Source organism: Pelophylax lessonae (genome assembly GCF_965119305.1).
Source record: "Pelophylax lessonae genome assembly, chromosome: 1".
Taxonomy (NCBI): Eukaryota; Metazoa; Chordata; class Amphibia; order Anura; family Ranidae; genus Pelophylax; species Pelophylax lessonae.
Genome location: NC_138768.1, coordinates 763,545,924 through 763,565,634, shown reverse-complemented (window position 1 = coordinate 763,565,634; position 19,711 = coordinate 763,545,924).

Sequence of the window (19,711 nt, the reverse complement as noted above, 5' to 3'; positions counted from 1 at the left end):
CTCCCACCCTGCGGCTCCTCCTTCCCACTGGGAGGAGCTGGATGCCTAGCTCATATATATATAGGAGGTCTGTGGCTTCAGTTCCTTGCTTGGTCCTCCTGTGTTCACATGCTTCTAAGACTGCTGCTGCTTCTGGTCCCTGATCCTGGCTTCGTCTGACTACCCTGCTGGTTCCTGATCCTGGCTTCGTCTGACAACCCTGCTGGTTCCTGATCCTGGCTTCGTCTGACTACCCTGCTGGTTCCTGATCCTGGCTTCGTCTGACTACCCTCCTGGTTCCTGACCTCTGGCTTTGCAAGGACTCTGCCTCGGTTTCGCCATCCGTTTGGACTTTTGCTTTACAGCTTGATTTTCAATAAAGCCTTCTTATTTTCACTTATCTGTTGTTGTACGTCTGGTTCATGGTTCCGTGACATTAGGACCAAGCCATGAATTCTGACGGTACAGGGCCATCCTCGCTACCCATGCTGGTTGCCAGACTTGATCAGCAGGATCACCTGTTGGGTCGGTTCGCCGTGGCGTTGCAAACCCTGCTTGAACGCACGGCTCATTTCGCTCCCGTTGCCGATGGGTCGGTTGTCGCTCCTGGGCCCGCTCCTACTGCCGCTCCGGTTGTTGCGCCAGAGTCTACCCCGACACCTGTTGTTGCGCCTGCGGTGTTTCGGGGTATGACCGGTTCTGCCCGCCTTCCACAGCGCTTTGGGGGAGAGCCAACTCAGTGCCGAGGTTTCCTTAACCAGGTGGGCATTTATTTCGAGTTGCTGCCACATGCCTTTCCTACTGAGAGATCAAAGGTGGGCTTCTTAATTTCGCTGCTCTCGGACAAGGCCTTGGCCTGGGCCAGCCCTTTATGGGAGAACAACAATCCGGTGGTTGCCGAGTTTTCCGGTTTTGTTGCTTCTCTTCGGAGGGTATTCGATGTGCCGGCTCGTGCTGCCTCTGCTGCAAAGCTCCTTATGTCCATCAGACAGGGTTCACGATCCGTAGCTGAATACGCCATTGAGTTTCGTACCCTGGCAGCAGAGGTGGGCTGGAATAATGAGGCTCTGGTCGCTGCTTTCTCTCATGGTCTCTCGGATGCCTTGAAGGATGAGGTTGCAGCTAAGGACCTACCAGTGGAGCTCGAGTCTCTTATTTCTTTCTTGATTTTGATTGACACCAGACTCAGGGAGAGACCTTCCTTTAAGGAGAGTCTGCGGAGGCCTCCTAACAGATTGGCGCCTACCTTTGCTGTCCCACCCGTGCCTCCCTCTCCTCCCACGCCTCCTGGGGATGACTTGGCTGGGGGTGAACCCTTGCAGCTGGGCTTTGCTCGTCTGTCCGAGGGGGAGAGGGTACTCCGAAGACGCGAGGGTCGATGCATGTACTGTGGTCTCGGTGGGCATTTTCGGTTGGCATGTCCGAACCGTCCGGGAAACGCTCGCACCTGAGATCCTGTCGGGGGCAGATCTTGGGTGGAGTCTCCTCGTCCCTGGTTTCCCGTGTTGACAAACCACTGATCACTGTTGTCCTCTCCTGGGTCGGGGGCTCAGTGATGACCCAGGCGTTGGTGGACTCTGGTGCTGGTGGTTTGTTCATTGATAGTGTGTTCGCTGCCGCCAATTCCATTCCTCTGCAGGCCCGAGGTTCTCCACTGGCTCTTGAGGCGATAGACGGCAGACCCCTTCTGCCGCCACACGTGACTCATGAGACCCTTCCAGTGGGGATAGCCATTGGTGCCATTCACAGAGAGTCGGTCTGCTTCCAGGTTATTTCGTCTCCACACTACTCGGTGGTCTTGGGGTACCCCTGGCTCCAGAAGCATAATCCGACTTTCGATTGGAGATCGGCCGAGATCCTCTCGTGGTCACCGCAGTGTGGGGCTAGTTGCATCCATGGGCCTGTCAAGTTGCTGTGTACTTCCTCGGACTCTCTGTTGCCTCCTGAATACGAGGAGTACCGGGATGTATTCGATAAGGTGCGCGCGGTTGCCCTACCTCCGCACCGCCCATACGATTGTGCCATCGAGTTACAACCTGGCGCCGTTCCTCCTCGTGGCAAGGTCTATCCACTGTCGGTAGCGAAGAATGAGGCCATGGAGGAGTACGTGAAGGAGGCGCTTTCACGCGGACACATTCGCAAATCCTCGTCCCCGGCTGGGGCTGGATTTTTCTTTGTGAAAAAGAAGGGCGGTGAGTTGAGGCCTTGCATCGATTACAGGGGTCTCAATCGCATCACGATCAAGAACGCTTACCCGATACCCTTGATTTCCGAGCTGTTCGATCGCCTTAAAGGGGCCACGGTCTTTACCAAACTCGACCTGAGGGTGGCATATAACCTCGTAAGGATCAAGGCGGGCGATGAGTGGAAGACCGCGTTTAACACCAGGACCGGTCATTATGAATCCTTGGTTATGCCCTTTGGGTTGTGCAATGCGCCCGCAGTCTTTCAGGAATTCATTAACGATGTTTTCCGTGACCTGTTGCAGCAGTGTGTGGTGGTCTATTTGGATGACATCTTGGTATATTCTGAATCCATGGAGACCCACATTCTGGATGTCAGACGAGTGTTGCAACGGTTACGAGAGAACAAGCTGTTCGGTAAGCTTGAGAAATGCGAATTTCACCGATCCCAGGTAACCTTCTTAGGTTACATCATTTCCGCTGAGGGGTTCTCCATGGATCCTGAGAAGGTTTCGGCTGTCTTACAGTGGCCCCAGCCCAGTGGTCTTCGCTCCCTGCAGCGCTTTTTGGGCTTCGCCAATTATTATCGGAAGTTCATCAGGGACTTTTCCATGCTAGCCAAGCCTCTCACGGATCTGACCAGGAAGGGCAGTAATTCCCAGGTCTGGCCGCTCGAGGCCATCCGAGCTTTTGAGGCTCTAAAGTCCGCCTTTGTGTCGGCCCCGATTCTGTCGCATCCCAATCCTGGGTTGCCCTTTGTCCTCGAGGTGGACGCGTCTGAGACGGGAGTAGGCGCCCTTCTGTCTCAGCGTAGAACACCAGAGGGTCCTCTGCTTCCTTGTGGGTTTTACTCCCGGAAACTGTCTTCCGCGGAGTGCAACTATCAGATTGGTGACAGGGAGTTATTGGCCATCGTGCAGGCCCTTAAAGAATGGAGGCACTTGCTCGAGGGTTCGGTGGTTCCGGTCCTCATCCTGACGGACCACAAGAATCTGACCTACCTTTCTGAGGCCAAGAGATTGACACCACGTCAGGCCAGATGGGCTCTGTTCTTGTCACATTTTAATTACGTGGTCTCCTACCTACCCGGTTCCAAGAACATTAGGGCGGATGCCTTATCACGGCAGTACTCCGACCTGTCCAGGGAGGAGTCGATTCCAACTTCGGTCATACCTCCGAATCAGATCCTGGCCGCCATTCGCACCAGCCTGACCTCTCCCCTGGGTGAGCAGATTTTGGCGGCTCAATCTGGTGCTCCCTCTGAGAGACCCAACGGCAGATGTTTTGTGCCTGAGGAGTTGCGCACTCGGTTGTTGCGAACCTACCATAATTCCAAGACCGCGGGGCATCCTGGAAAGAATCAGCTGTCCTGGGCTGTTTCACGTCTGTTCTGGTGGCCTTCCCTACGTTCCGACATTGCCGCATATGTAGCGGCATGCTCCGTTTGTGCCCAGAGTAGTCCCCTCAGCACCTTCCATTGGGCCTTCTGCAACCCATAGCCACCGGGGAGCGCCCATGGTCACACCTGGGGATGGATTTTATTGTGGACCTCCCTGCATCCCGAGGCCATACGGTCATTCTCATGATTGTGGATCGATTTTCCAAAATGTGCCACTGTGTTCCTCTCAAGAAGTTACCCTCTGCACAGGAGTTGGCCACGATTTTTGCCAGGGAGGTCTTCCGGTTGCACGGTTTGCCCAAGGAGATTGTGTCGGATCGGGGGAGTCAGTTTGTGTCCAGGTTCTGGCGCGCCTTTTGCTCCCAGTTGGGGATTCATCTCTCCTTCTCCTCGGCCTACCACCCTCAGTCCAATGGGGCCGCAGAATGATCCAATCAGGCCTTGGAACAATTCCTTCGTTGCTATGTCTCTGATCACCAAGACAATTGGGTTGACCTCCTGCCTTGGGCTGAGTTTGCCAGGAACACGGCGGTGAACTCTTCCTCTGGGACGTCTCCCTTCATGGCCAATTATGGGTTCCAACCTGCCGTGTTACCGGAGGTATTCTCTCCCCAGGATATTCCGGCTGTGGAGGATCATCTTTCTGTGGGTACAGATCCAGAAAGTCCCTTGAGGTCTCTGCGCAGCGCCAGAGACTCCAGGCTGATCGCAGACGAGCCCCTGCTCCTTCCTACCAGGCCGGAGACCGTGTATGGTTGTCCACCCGCAACCTCAACCTTCGAGGGCCCACTCCCAAGCTGGCGCCTCGCTTTGTTGGTCCCTTCCGAGTGCTTCGCAGGGTAAACCCGGTAGCCTATGCCCTTGCGCTTCCTCCTGGCATGCGGATCTCCAACGTGTTTCATGTCTCCCTGTTGAAGCCACTGGTGTGTAATCGTTTCACTTCCTCGGTTCCTCGGTCCCGTCCGGTCCAAGTGGGCAATCGTGAGGAGTATGAGGTGAGCAATATCCTGGACTCACGCCTGGTCCGCGGTCGGGTGCAGTTTTTGGTTCATTGGCGTGGTTATGATCCAGAGGAGCGTTCCTGGGTTCCCTCCGCAGATGTCCATGCTCCTGCCTTGCTCCGAGCCTTCCACGCACGCTTCCCTCAGAAACCGTTCTTTACTCCGCGGAGGAGGGGCCCTTGAGGGGGAGGTACTGTCATGGCCTTACCTTCTTGCTGTTCTCCTTCGTTTGACATGTGCTGGCGGCCATCTTGGTTTCTGGGTTTCTTGTAGCCTCCCACCCTGCGGCTCCTCCTTCCCACTGGGAGGAGCTGGATGCCTAGCTCATATATATATAGGAGGTCTGTGGCTTCAGTTCCTTGCTTGGTCCTCCTGTGTTCACATGCTTCTAAGACTGCTGCTGCTTCTGGTCCCTGATCCTGGCTTCGTCTGACTACCCTGCTGGTTCCTGATCCTGGCTTCGTCTGACTACCCTGCTGGTTCCTGATCCTGGCTTCGTCTGACTACCCTGCTGGTTCCTGATCCTGGCTTCGTCTGACTACCCTCCTGGTTCCTGACCTCTGGCTTTGCAAGGACTCTGCCTCGGTTTCGCCATCCGTTTGGACTTTTGCTTTACAGCTTGATTTTCAATAAAGCCTTCTTATTTTCACTTATCTGTTGTTGTACGTCTGGTTCATGGTTCCGTGACACATTAGGCATTCACAGGATACAGAAGTAAGTGTCGGCCAGTATAGGCCCCAAAAATTAGCCCACGTGGGTTTACCTGACAGCAAAGAAAGTTGTATTCTGTGGCTGGAGGTACATTAGGCATTCACATAAAAAATAATTGTCGGTCCTGAAAGGCCCCAAAAATTTGCCATTCAATGGACATGAAATGCTTTTTATGCCCCTGTGTTTAGCGAAGACAAGGACCAGGAATTGTTGTGGGTGGATGGCGGTCTGGCGGATATTTGTGGCCTGGCATGAGGAATTTCAATGAAACATGGTCTACTGGTCACATGTGTTGAATACCTCAGAGATCCATGCCTCATTCATTTTTATAAATGTGAGGTAGTCTACACTGTCATGAGCTAGGCGAGTGCGCTTATCGGTCATGATCCCCCCTGCTGCGCTGAACGTCCTTTCGGACAGGACACTGGATGGGGGGTAAGCCAACATTTCCATTGCAAATTGTGCAAGCTCTGGCCAGAGGTCAAGCCTGCCCACCCAGTAGTCCAGGGGTTCATTACTCCTCAGAGCATCCACATCGGCCGTTAACCCGATGTAGTCGGACACCTGTCGGTCTAGGTGTTCCCTAATACTGGATCCGGAGTACAGCTGCCGATGGTTCGGCTGAAAGAAGGATCTCATATCTGAAGTGACCAAGACATCTTCAAACCGCCCTCTTCTTGCCGGCGCTGTTGGATTGCTACCCGCAACTGTCTCTCTGTGAGTGGAAATTCCTCTGCCAGCACACGCAAAAGCAGAATGCAGCATTTCCCGCAGCAAGGCCTGGAAGTGCTGCATTCTGACCGCCCTCTGTGATTGTAGTAACATTTCCGCCATTTGTTTGTACTGGGGGTCTAAGTACGTTGCCATCCATTACTGGTCCTTGGCCTTTATGCTTTTTATACAAGGGTCCCCCTTAAAACACTGGAGCATGAAGGCCCCCATTCGCACTAAACTGGAAGAGGTGTAGTGGCCTGCTTCCAGCTCATCATCAAGGATAATGTCATGCTCGTTCTCCTCCCCCCATTCAGGGATAACACCGGGGATCCCAGAAAGGTTTAAAGCATGCTCTCATTGCTCCTCCTCATCCCCCCCAGCACCATCCTCCTCTGACTCCTCTTCAGACTCCTGCTGTTCACCTGTCTCAGATGGAGTAACACCCACTGGGAATTCATCCAACATTGCGACTTCCTCATCTTCCTGCTCCTGCTCCTCGACGGCTTGATCAATGACATGTCGCAATGCACGCTCCAGAAACAAGGCGTAAGGTACAATTTCACTGATGGTGCCCTGGCCGTGACTGAACAGTTTGGTGATTTCATTGAATGGCCACAGATGTCTGCATGTGTCCCGCATGAGCAGCCACTGGCGAGGTGAAAAAAACCCAAGCTCCCCAGAACCTGTTCTGCCGCAGAGTTCATAGAGGTAGTCGTTAACTGCCCGTTTCTGCTGGAGCAGCCTATCAAGCATATGCAACGTTAAGTTCCATCGCGTCGGGCAGTCACAAATAAGACGGGCAGGTTGTGTAGCCGCTGAATGTCAGCAAGGCGAGCCATGGCTGTGTAAGATCTTCTGAAATGGCCCGAGATTTTCCTGGCCTGCCACAAGACGTCCTGGACCCCAGGATATTTGGCAATGAATTGCTGCACCACCAAGTTCAGGACGTGTGCCATGCATGGCACGTGTGTTATTTTGCCCTGTTTCAGCGCCCTCAGCAGATTATCACCATTGTCACACACCACTTTACCAACTGTCAAATTGAGCGGTGTCAGCCACTGATCTGCCTGTGAACGCAAAGCTGAAAGGAGTGCAGGACCAGTGTGGCTCTTGGCTTCCAGGCACAACAGACGCAGGACAGCATGGCAACGTCTCACCTGGCTTGTGGGATAGATTCTGGGGATCTTGGGCGGCGCAGCGGAAGAGACGGTAGCAGCGGAAAAGCAGGAGTCAGCCGAGGAGGAGAGGGAGGATGGAGGAGGAGGAGGAGAAGAAGAGGCAGGCTTGCATGCAATCCGTGGTGGTACAACCAAATCTACACGGGTGCCACGGGCTACATGCTTGACGGCCGTCAGAAGGTTCACCCAGTGGGCAGTAAAAGTGATATACCATCCCTTCCCGTGTTTGCTAGACCATGTGTCTGTGGTCAGATGTATCTTGGCATCAACACTGTGTGCCAGAGATATATTCACTTGCCGCTGAACATGGCCATACAGCTCTAGAATGCCCTTCTGCGAGAAATATTTCCTGCCTGGGACCTTCCATTGTGGTGTTTCAATGGCCAAAAATTTACAAAAGGCCTCCGAGTCCACCAGTTGATATGGCAGTAGTTGGCGGGCTATCAGTTCTGACAAGTCAGCAGTCAAACGTTGGGCAAGAGGGTTATCCCGCGTCATCATTTTTTTTCGCTCCAACATTTTAGCCACGAAAGCCTGCCTTTTTCCAAAACAACGTGATGACGGCGTCATGGAAGGTGGAGTGGAGGACAAATGTGAGGAGAGAGGAGAAGAGGCTGGACAATGAGAGCCTGGAGTGTGGCTTTGTGTGTTCTGATGGTGTTGCTCCCATTGGGCTCGGTGATGGGAGTTCAGGTGCCTTCTTAAGGCGGTTGTCCCTAGGTGAGTGTTGGGCTTACCGCGACTTATGCGTTGACTGCAAAGGCTGCAGATGGCAACACTGTTGTCAGCAACGGACACATTAAAAAAAATCCCACACTGTGGAGCCATGTGTCGTGTCCTGGGAGCTCCATGTGACTGTACTTGGTTGATGGCTCGCTCCTGATACATTTGCAGTCTGCTTTGTACCTCTTGTGCAATGCAAGTTCTGCCTGCCTCTCCTCCCTATCTGCCGGTCCGTCTCTCCCTCTGAACTCCCCCCCTCTTCCTCTCTTGTGGGCACCCACGTGATGTCCATAGACATGTCATCATCCATGTCACCTTCCCCACCACTAACAATCGAGATTTCGGAGTAGGCAGCAACAGCAGGGACCAACGTCCTTGGGCTAATCTGGGTACTGTCATCGAGTGGCGGTTGTTGCTACCTCCTCTTCCTGATCTGATGCCAACGATGGCTGCGCATTGCAAATGTCTTGTGATGGATCGGAAAATAATTCCAGTGACTCAAGCGGAGGGTATGTGGTGGTGGTGGTGGTGTTTGTGGTGGTGTCTTTGGGGGTGCACACAGCAGAGAGTGAAGAGGGTGCAGATAGAGAGGATGAGGAGGGTGCAGAAGAGGAAGGCTGAGTGAGCCACTCAACCAAATCTGGTGCGTTCTTTGACGTAATCGAACGCGCCTTCTGAAACTTCACACTTTGGCTCCGGCCTACTGCTCCTGCCCTACCACTACCACCCCTGCATAAGTGTCTGCCTCTTCCTCTGCCTGTCATGTTTTTAAATTACCCTGGGACAAAAGCCTCTAGAGAATTGCAGTATATCTGGAAAAAGGTATATTACACCCCGCTTCAATCTGTGGTATTGGGGGGCCACAGGTTTATCACACCAGTTCTACAAATAATTGGCCAGTAACTGTTGTCACTGTGTGTAGCACAGTTAACACAGCAAAAGAGGCCAAATTTTTGCAGGACTAAAATACAATCTTAGAAAAGTATACTGTTAAATAACACACCACTTCAATATGTGATATTGGGGGGCCACAGCAGTTTTATCACTCCAGTTCTACAAACATTTGGCCAGTAACTGTTGTCACTGTGTGTAGCACAGTTAACACAGCAAAAGAGGCCAAATTTTTGCAGGACTAAAATACACTCTTAGAAAAGTATAATGTTAAATATCATCCCACTTCAATATGTGGTATTGGGGTGCCACTGGTTTATCGCTCCAGTTGTTAAACAAATTGGCCAGGGAGTTTGGCACTGTGTGTATCAGACTTAACGCAGCAAAAGAGGCAATATTGTTGCAGGACACAAATACACTTGTAAAAGTATACTCAGATAACACCCCACTTCAATATGTGGTTTTGGGGGGCCACTGGTTTATCACACCAGTTGTTCAAAAAATTTGCCAGTGAGTTTGGCACTGTGTGTTTTAGAGTTAACACAGCAAAAGAGGCAATATTGTTGCAGGACACAAATACACTTATGAAAGTATACTCAGATGACACCCAACTTCAATATTTGGTATTGGGGGGCCACTGGTTTATCACACCAGTTGTTCAAAAAATTGGCCAGGGAGTTTGGCACTGTGTATATCAGCGTTAATGCTGCAAAAGAGGCAATATTGTTGCAGGACACAAATACACTTGTAAAAGTATACTCAGATAACACCCATCTTCAATATGTGGTATTGGGGGGCCACTGGTTTATCACATCAGTTGTTCAAAAAATTGGCCAGGAAGTTTGGCACTGTGTGCATCAGAGTTAATGCAGCAAAAGAGGCAATATTGTTGCAGGACACAAATACACTTGTAAAAGTATACTCAGATAACACCCCACTTCAATATGTGGTATTGGGGGGCCACTGGATTATCACACCAGTTGTTCAAAAAATTGGCCAGGGAGTTTGGCACTGTGTGTATCAGACTTAACACAGCAAAAGAGGCAATATTGTTGCAGGACACAAATACACTTGTAAAAGTATACTCAGATAACACCCCACTTCAATATGTGTTATTGGGGGTTCACTGGTTTATCACACCAGTTGTTCAAAAAATTGGCCAGGGAGTTTGGCACTGTGTATATCAGAGTTAACGCCGCAAAAGAGGCAATATTGTTTCAGGACACAAATACACTTGTAAAAGTATACTCAGATAACACCCCACTTCAATGTGTGGTTATAAAGGTGGTCAGTAGCAGAGTAGAGAAGAGAAGGGTTGAGGTGGCAAAGGTTTCTATGGGTATCTGTTAGGCGGTTGGAGGGAGAGGAGGTATAAGAGAGGGAGAGTGTGAAGCTAATAAAGTAGTGGTCAGAGAGAAGGAAAGTATTGTTGTAGAGTTTGCACAGGGTGCATAGGTGGTGAAAAACAAGGTCACGGGTTTTACCGTCAGAGTAAGTAGAAGCATGTATCCATTGCTTCAGGTCAAAGGAGGAGGTTAGACTGAGCAATTTGAAAGTCATAGGAGTGTTGGTATTAACAGGGCTGTTGAAGTCACTGAGAATGATTTCAGAAGAAAGAAGAAAGAAAGTAGGATAGCCAGGCAGAGAAGTCATCAAGAAAGCCTGATAATGGTCAAGGGGTCGGTAGATCACAGCTATCCTTAGAGAAACAGGAGAGAAAAGACGAGTGCAATGTACCTCAAATGAGGAGAGTTACAGAGAGCAAGGTGGGTGAGGTACCTGAAAGGTGCTATGTGGGGCTACAAGAATTCCCACTTCTCCTCCCTTCTGTCCATTGGGTCTGGGGGGATGAGTCCAGAGAGGGCACCATGGGAGAGGGCAGCAGAAGAAGCAGTGTTGGTTTCCTGAATCCAGGTTTCAGTAACGGCGACTAGATTAAATGAGTTAGCGCTAAAAAGGTAGTGGAGATAGGTGAGTTTGTTACAGACAGTGCGGGCATTCTAGAGTCGTTGTTTGGTCCAGGGAAGAAGAGGAATAGAAACTCAATTGTGTGGATTGCGGCTGCTGCCAGACGGTGAAAGGTGAAGGATGCATTGGGTACAATTAAGTGATGGAGGCCCAGGGTTTGGGGATATATCACCAGAGGTTTGGAGAAGAAGAAGAGTAAGGGAAGCAATGTGGGAGTGTGATTTATATGAAAGGATATGCCCCAGTGTCCTGGAGGTTTTATTAGCATGTGGATTTAGAATTAGCAGGAGTTGGTGAGTGCAGTAATAGAGAGAGGACAGAAGTGAGGGAGATATATATAAGCTGTGGGGTGGAGAAGAGGGGGTGAAGGAAAGAGAGTTTAAGAAGAAAAGGCACAACTGTCAGAAGGAGTGGTAGAGAGCGCATGTTGAGTGGAAGGATAACTGAAGGAGTAAACAAGGTCACCTGCGTTCTGTGTTGTGTTTTTTAAAATATTTTCCTGTGTACTTTTCCTTTGTGCATTTGCTGAGGTAAAGAGTCAGAAGTGCTCCTACTTAAATAAATATCCCCACCCTTCTAGAAAGAACCACAGCAGCAAATGTGCCCCCTGCAACTGAGCCTTCCCCATAAAGGTGCTTTAGTTGTATACTGTTAGGGGTGGGGTTGAGGTGGTGCTTGCCAATTAACTAATCAGAGTTAATAAAAAAATGTCTGCCAAGCAGGACAACATTTCAAATTCAGAATCAGATTTGCAAGTGGCAGAGTTGTAAAGATAAGAAAAGGCCATCATTTAGATTAGACACTAGGGGAAAAAAAATTAAACATCACAATGGGTATAGGGCTACATTTAGTTAACATACTAGACCAACACACAAACATAAGAAAGAAAGTTTTTCAGTTATAGGTGGATGTGGAGCAGGAGGAATATACCTGTGGTGGGACAGAGAAGAAATCTTCAGATGAGACACGTACATTTTAATGTAATTAGGATTTCTTATACACATTATTTTAATAATTATATTTATCATTTCTATTTATTATAATTTATTAACAAATCATGTTTAACCACTTTAAGACCAAAAGAATTTCCTGCTTAGCGTCCAGGCCTCTTTTTTCAACTTGGCACTGCTCAAATTTAACTGACAATTGCGCAGTCATGCAACGCTGTACCCAAACGAAATTTACGCCTTCTTTTCCCCACAAACAGAGCTTTCTTTTGGTGGTATTTGATCACCTCTGCGCTTTTCATTTTTTGCGATATTAAAAAAAAAAATAGCAAAAATTTTGCGAAAAATTTACATTTTCTACTTTGACAGTTAAAAAATATCCAATATATTCGATTTTTGTCATATATGTAGGCCAAAATCTATTTAGCTACATGTCTTTGACAAAAAAATTCTCAATGAGTGTATTTTTAACCACTTTAAGACTGGAAGATTTTACCCCATTCCTGACCAGGCCATATTTTGCGATTCGGCACTGCGTTATTTTAACGGACAATTTAAAGGTCGTGCAACGCTGTACCCAAATTAAATTTATGTCCTTTTTTTCCCCACAAGTAGAGCTTTCTTTTGGTGGTATTTGATCACCTGTGTGATTTTTAATTTTTGAAAAAAAGAGCAACAATTCTGAAAAAAAACAATATTTTTCACATTCTGATATATAACTTTCCCCCCCCCCCCCCCCAAAAAATGTACAAATCAAAATTTTTTAACATTTTAGGCCAAATCACAATAAGCGTATTTTGATTGGTTTGCGCAAAAGTTATTGCGTTTACTAACTACGGGAAAGATTTGTCATTTTTATTGTTTATTTTTTTTTTATTAGTAATGGCGGCGATCTACGATTTTTTTTGCAGGACTGCAACATTGCAGTGGACAGATTGGACCCCTAACTGACATTTTTGACACTTTTGGGGGGACCAGTGACATTACTACAGTAATCAGTGCTATAAATATGCACTGTTACTTTAATAATGATGCTGGCAGGGAAGGGGTTAACACTGCTGGTGATCAAGGGGTTAAATGTATGCCTCATGCTTACTGACATGTGTGGGGGGAGGGGATTGTGTGACACAGACACAGATAGCAGGTTCAGCTATGCTGAATCCTGTGATCTGTCCCTGCCTGTCACAGAGATGATCCGCCCGCTTGTGTAAACCTCAATCTTTCCCCCGATGATTGGGGAAGAGAGGCGGTGATCACCGCCTCTCCTCCCCTGGCCCGACTCCCGCTGTGTCTAAACACAGCCAATATTTGTCATATTGAAAAAAAAATATCTGCAGGAATACCAGTTGATAATAAAGGGCAAACACCTAAGGAAATAAAACTATTGCAGTGACCTCATATAAGAACTAGTAAGCTGAAATGTATTAATGTAGCGCTACCCCCAAAGGAGCAGCTGAGTAATTTGGGTCCTCTGTTCTGCTCCTCGACTCCAAGAACAATCTAAAGGCCTGTACACACGTACCGATCGTCGGCAGACAAGCGTCGGCGGACGAAAGATCTGCCGATTGTACGCTTGTTAGTATGGTGCCTCCGACAGCCGTCAGCGCACATTCTGCCGACAAGAATCTGTCTTGCAAGCATTAAAATTTTTGTATGCCGACACCAGAACGGCCGATTGTTCGCCAGTCAGTACAGAATTCGGCTGACAGACCGCAGATTTGCAAGACTGGGCATGCTCAGAAAAGAAAAAACACAGGGAAAGTTAACCATTACATGACATCACTTCTGCAGTCGGCTGTAGTCGGCGGACAAAATTCTTGTGCTGTCTTTGCACTTTTCAACAGACACCGACAGCCCGGGGACAAAAGACGGCCAATCGTTCGCCGACGATCGGTACGTGTGTACGGGGCTTTAGACACACCTAGTTGACTAAACTTCACTGCAAGGATACCTTTAACTTGACTGGGATCTAGTGCAAGTGAATGGACAGAAGACCATTTAGTGGTAAATTAACTCATTGTATCTTTAGTTAAAAAAGCCTCAAATAAAAAAAAAAAAACTTTTAAAAAATATAAAAATGAATGAACACTATCATTGTTTAAGTGTTACAAACAACAGAACAGAATATGTAAAAAGGAAATCGAGAATGCAAAAATGAAAAACCAAGGACAGATTGCAAAAGATAGTAAGACAAACCCAAAAAAAAATCATCAAATATAATAAAAGTAAAAATATCAGGTCTGAGCATGTAGGCCCTTTACAAAATAATCTGGAGTGGGTGATTGTACAAATGAGAAAGCAAATTTATTAAATATCTTCTTCAGCTCTGTGTATACAATGGAGCATGGGGAGCCCCAAATGATCCACATTGGCTCAAAAGTGATATGGTTCACAAATATTTAGACAGAATAAAGGTGGATAAAGCACATGGACCAGATGGCATCCACCCACAGATCCTAAAAGAATTGAGCTCTGTCATTTCAAACCCATTGTTTCTAATTTTTAAGGACTCTTTATTGACTGGAATAGTACCACTTGATTGGGATAAGACCAATGTGGTGCCTATATGTATAAAGGAATCAAAGTCTTAACCAAGTAACTATAGACCTGTTAGTTTAACTTTTATAGTTGGGAAGATACTGAAGAGGTTAATAAAAGACCACATAGATGAGTTATTTCAAGAAAAAAATACTTTAAGCAACGGACAGCATGGATTCATGAAAGACAGATGTTGTCAAACAAACCTGATTTCTTTTTATGAGGAGGTAAGTAAAACCTTGGACAGAGGGATGGCTGTGGACATTGTATGCTTTGATTTTGCAAAAGCGTTTGCCACAGTTCCCCACACACAGCTAATGTGTAAGTTAAAGTCCACAGGCTTGTAAAGATCAGTTTAGTAAATGTATAGAAAACTGTCTAAAAGACAGAATTCAGAGAGTAGTGGTTAATGATTCTTACTTTGAATTGTTTAAGGTTATCAGTGGTGTACCCCAGGGTTCAGTGTTGGGACCCTTACTTTTTAATACCTTTAAAAATTATATAGGGTCTGGGATTAAAAGTACAATGTCAGTCTTTGCAGATGACACCAAGCTATGCAGTGGAATAAAATACAGTGGTTAGTCCACTCTCTACTGGGCATCCAGGTGACTAAGTCTGTTGGCACCACCAAACGTAGCAATTTTAAATTCTGCTCAGGCAGCCTACATGTAGAAGTGATGGTGCACACTAGACAGTGATGTGCACTTTCCAGTCTCCCTCACAGCAAAGTGAAAATTGCCGTGTCCTGTAGAGCCTGAGAAAATGTAACTCTTTCCCCTCCTCCTGCAATCTCTTTTGGGAAATGCAGTTCAAAAGTTCAAAAGATGAAGGTGTGTTGAGAACCCCAAGTAGACAGAAACATATTTGGAAAGGAAGCTGTGTATTTGTCTTCATTGGGAAACAACCTGGAAGGAATTGGGAGAGCAGCTGAGAGGAGAGACTCTGCATGTTTCAGACTACAACTTAATGGTGTCGATCAGCAACTTATAGTGGGATTTTGATATTGCAGCGGACATTCTGACACTAACTGACACTTTTCTACGTTAGGCAGAGACGGGTGACGCAGTACTGAGGACCAAGAGTAACACAGGAGCTGCGGCCCTATTGCATGGTTTACCCACAAGCCCATTTTCATTTTCCATTTAACTTGAATGTACTGTAAGTGCAGATTATGTCAATAAATGTGGAAGTTTTGAAATATTACACCATGGGAGTACATTTGTGTTTTAAATGAGGTCTTTGACGGATGAATAAGGATTGCAGTTTTAAAGGGCCATATGAGATTTATCTAGCTAAAGAGCATACCTAATAAGGAAAGAGAAGGAAATAAGTAGATTATCCAGCAGTGAAGCCTGGTTATATGTACCCCAGTAGGGGAAGGCATTTTTTGGACCTGGGAACAGGACTATACTGGAGATGAGCGGAGTGGTAAAAGGTGGGGGGAGCCACAGCACATTATTGATACAGAAGATTCACAAGGGTGTAAGGATTTAAGAAGATTGGCAAAAGGTGTAAGGCTATTTAATTAAATGGAAGAAAGTTGTGTCACATATGAACTGTAAATTCACAGATGAACTTTATATTTGGATTTTAAACACGTGAAGAAATGGATTATGTCAACTAATATTTAATTTAATTGATGTTTATTATATACACGTATATCCTGTAGGAATTGAGTTTTGAGAGGCGCAGCCAAAATATATACTGTATATAAATGAAGAACTCTGAGGAAAAATTCAAAGTGCTTTAAGAACATAATAAATATTAACATTAGCCAGTGCATTTTAATTAGACAACCAATATAAAAGAATTAACATTAAACATGGGAATCCTAATTCTAGCGTAAAAATGTACATTGAAGAGAAAAAAAAAAACGTCCTTTAAAAAATATAAAGCTGAGGGGGGTCACTGTTGTTACTCCAACACTACAACTAGTGCAATAAGAAATACAAGAGTGCAATCAGGGCAGCTAAAATAGACCGTGAGAAACACATAGCAGAGGAGACTAAAAAAATATATATTAGAGTAAAACAGGAAAATTGGTTACAAGTGACAGGGAGAAGGTATCTGTATTAAACACATTCTTCTCCTTAGTTTTTACAAAGAAAAAAAAACAATGGCATAATAAACAAAACTTGTTAGTAGAACCATACAGATTTTACCCTTGTGGCTAACAGAACCCAGTGCTAAAAAAGACTTGAAAACTTAATGTGAATAATTAGTAAGGACCAGATAATTTACACCAGACAGTCCTCAAAGAACTTTGTCATATTATAGAGAGGCAGTTATTTCTAATCTTTAGGGACAGCTTGGTGACTGGAATGGTACCAGCTGATTGGCGAAAAATAAACATGGTACCAATATTCATAAAAGGGCTGAGATATATACCTGGAAACTACAAACTAATCAGCCTACCATCAATAGGATGTAAACTATTGGAGGGGATGATAAGGAACCATATCTAAGAATTTGCTGATGAAAATTGTATCATTAGTAGTAACCAGAAAGGATTTATGAGAGATCGTTCTTGCCAGACCAACCTCTTAACACCCTATGAGCAAGTGAGCCATAATCTGGATATAGGAAAGGCCTGTGGACATACTGGAAGAGATTTACTAAAACTGGTGCACTCAGAATCTGATTCAGCTGTGCATGGTAGCCAATCAGCATATACTGTAACTACAGCTTGTTCAATAAAACCAGGAAGCTGATTTGTTTCTATGCAGAACTACACCAGATTTTGCATGTCGTTTTAGTAAAAAATCCCCAGCGTATTTTGATTTTGCCAAAGCATTTGATACAGTTCCCTATTAATGCCTAATTGAGGTCTGTTGGCATTCAGGCGTTGAGGCATTGAGGCATTGAGGCTAGTGTATGTACCTGGATAGAAAACTGATCGCAGGAATTTGTCCATGTAAATTATTCATTCATTAAAAAATGAAATTGACATAAAACCATTCCAGCTTAATATTAAGGCTTCATGCACACTAGCTTACAAAAATGCTGTTCCTGGAAGAGTTTAAAATTTTGCCTTTAGAAGCACCTAATGTTATGCTGCACATTAGGTAGTCTAGGGGCATTTTTTAAGTTCAGCTCAAGGTTTATGGCAGAAAAAATACAATGAATGCTCCTAAAATTAAATACAGTACAAGATTCCCAGATCACAAATGGATTTTCTACAGAGGTAGCAAACAGCTGTAGCCTCGTTATAGGCATGCTGTCTCTGATTAAAACTTCATTAGCCATAGAGAAATAGAGGTGAAGCAAGGAAATGAGTCACTGCTCACTTGTCTGCGTAACTTTCAACTTAAGCTTTTGATCTCTGACAAGAGCAGACCTTGACAATATGAGGTAAGGATAAACTGGAAAAAAGAAGAGGATCCTAAAGGATTTTAAAGTTCCACATGCTAGTTGGATATAGGAATAAATATATATTCATATTCAACATTTCAAATTTGCTAAGCAAAAAATATATACATTTTTCTTATTTTTAAAATAAATTTTGCACAAAACTATGCATTCCTTAAAAGTAAATTTAGTAACAATATTATTCAGAAAGTTTTTTTTTAATTGATAACTTTTATTGGTTAAAAGTTATTAAAGATGCAAAGTTTTGGGACCACTAATATGCAAAGTGCCTGAGAAGGGACATACGAAAGGTTCCAAAAACTTGCATCTTTAAAAAACGAAGTTAGCTAATAAAATATATCACTTAAGCTTTCTGCATTTATCAAAGGCTAACATAGTACAAGACTCTACTGATGTTAATATTATTCCATGTCAAGCACACTTAGGAGTATAGGGAGGCTGGTTAGTGTGTTAGGTATTACCATCTGTTCCTCAAGAATCAAGCTGCATCTGGGCCAATTATCACAAGAACCCCCAAACTCCCCCAATCTGCAGACACAGGTTGAAGCTGTAAACAACAGGCAATAATAGCCAAGTTGCCATCTCCCACAAATTACAGGCTTGTGAGGACCTTAGTTCACAGGAGCACTGTACTAACATGTGGTCCTCGTTAGTATAGTGTTCCTGTGGAGGATATCTCGGTTGTGATCTCAAGCAGTTACCTATTGATCTTTCCATATGGATGTTGTGATGCATTTGGAGGTTGTCCCTGAGTACTGAAGGCATTCCAGCGTCAGAAATACAGTGACAACTATTTCACCTCAAATGCATGAGTGACCTAAAGAGTGTATACGCTATTGGGTTCTATGCATCTGGTAAGCCCCCTACTTACCTCATTTATCAGTTGTGGTCACATATACCAGAGATCACAATATTTTATCCAAAAGAGATCCTTCATTTTGCACTTTGGTGGACTTTCCTACAGACAACATTGTATTTATTTACTTCCTTGAACTGGATGGACTCTATGCATTCAACCATTATTCATAACTCACATGCACTTTTATGACCATCATGGTTTATGTCACAATGCACTTTTGACATATTAGATACTAATTTGTATGTCTTAAATCTTACTTCAGGTATGTATGTTTTTTTTTTTTTCACATTACCAGCGCTGCAATATTTTTTATCATTGGTTATTACGAATTGTCATCAGTTTTTTGCTGGCTGCAGGTATCATTGCTAGCACGGTATACTTTTTTTTTACAAAGTAGTAACTTATCTGAGAGGCAGAAATTGCTCAATGATTGAGGAGCCTCTAGAAATTTCTGGCAGAACCCTAAAAGGTTCCACAGAATTCTGGTTGCTAAAGGCTGGTTTATCTGATAAATTAACAAAATACACATCTTTTCAAGTAGTCTAAATTGACAGCAAATAAAACACATTGTTTGATATCCATTAAGTAATACCACCAGTGATAACAATAATTTAAAGTGTTAATCATGCCAGTGAGAATTGTTTTGAAAAGCCTGCTTTGTTTTTATTGCATATACCCCATCATGTTAATAACCTGTCATATCAATGTCAAACAATCTAAGGATTAGACATACTGCAGACATTTACACTGCCAAACTGAGTCAGAAAAAAGGTTACTTATTTTTTTATTTTTTATAAAAAGTTCATCAGATTGTAAATGTATTACTAAGGACAAGATCATTATTAAGTAAACAAAAACACAGCAGGAGCAGATACAAATAAAGCTTCAAATGTATCCTAAATATATATTTTGTATGATGGTAAAAGTACTCAGCATGTATGTAAATATAAGGAACCTTGGCTTCATATTGAATAATTCATGACCTCTTGCATAAAAACTAATGAATGAAGAAAAAATGTATCCATAACATCCAATCAAATGTTTGTGTTTGTTATTTTTTTTTGTTCCAGAGAAGAAGTGCAATCTTTCTGCTTGATGTGGACAATCATTTGTTTTCCCTTTGTATTTAAACATCAAGATCAGGAACTATTTACTGTAAATTCATACGTAATACATCAATTCTAAAAATATTTTTAGTTTTTTTGTGGGTTTTTTTTTACACATTTTCCTTTCACCTCCCATGCTTTTTCC